Genomic DNA, 1,163 nt, shown 5'->3' on the forward strand with positions numbered 1-1,163 from the left:
TGGGAGGAGTTTGGAGAGGCCATGGAGAAAGACTTCCGTACGGCTTCGAGGCGATTCTGGCCCACCATCCAGTGAAAAAGCTCCTCGGTGGCAGGGCCCCAGGGGTGGATGAGATCCGCCCGGAGTTCCTTAAGGCTCTGGATGTTGTAGGGTTGTGTTGGCTCACGCGACTCTGCAATATCGCATGGACATCGGGGGCAGTTCCCCTGGATTGGCAGACTGGGGTGGTGGTCCCCCTGTTTAAAAAGGGGGACCGGAGGGTGTGCTCCAATTACAGGTGGGTCACACTCTTAAGCCTCCCTGGTAAGGTCTATTCAGGAGTCCTGGAGAGGAGGGTGCGTTGGTTAGTCCAATCTCGGATTCAGGAAGAGCAGTGTGGTTTTCGTCCTGGTCGTGGAACACTGGACCAGCTCTACATCCTCAGCAGGTTCTGGAGGGTTCTGGGAGTTCGCCCAACCGGTCTACATGTGTTTTGTGGTCTTGGAGAAGGCGTTCGACCGTGTCCCCAGAGGGGCTTTGTGGGGGGTTCTCCGGGAGTATGGGGTACCGGGCCCTTTGATACGGGCTGTCAGGTCCCTGTACGACCGGTGTCAGAGTCTGGTCCGCATTGCCGGCAGTAAGTCGGATTCGTTTCCGGTGAGAGTTGGACTCAGCCAAGGCTGCCCTTTGTCACCGATTCTGTTCATTACTTTCATGGACAGAATTTCTAGGTGCAGCCGAGGTGTTGAGGGGATCCATTTGGTGGCCTTGGGATTGCATCTCTGCTTTTTGCGGATGATGTGGTCCTCTTGGCTTCATCGGAACGTGTTCATCGGAACGTGATCTGCGGCTCTCACTGGAGCGGTTCGCGGCTGAGTGCGAAGCAGCCGAGATGAGGCTCAGTGCCTCCAAATCCGAGGCCATGGTCTTGAGCCGGAAAAGGGTAGAGTGCCTTCTCCGGGTCAGGGGGGTCGTCCTGCCTCAAGTGGAGGAGTTTAAGTATCTGGGGATCTTGTTCACGAATGAGGGAAGAAGGGAGCGGGAGATCAACAGGCGGATTGGGGCGCCTGTTGTGAAACGGGCGCTGTACCGGTCCGTCGTGGTGAAGAGAGAGCTGAGTCAAAAAGTGAAGCTCTCGATTTACCGGTCGATCTACGTTCCTACCTTCATCTATGGACATGAGC

Source organism: Poecilia latipinna, unplaced genomic scaffold (genome assembly GCF_001443285.1).
Source record: "Poecilia latipinna isolate Pla-1442-1.1 unplaced genomic scaffold, P_latipinna-1.0 Scaffold4438, whole genome shotgun sequence".
Taxonomy (NCBI): Eukaryota; Metazoa; Chordata; class Actinopteri; order Cyprinodontiformes; family Poeciliidae; genus Poecilia; species Poecilia latipinna.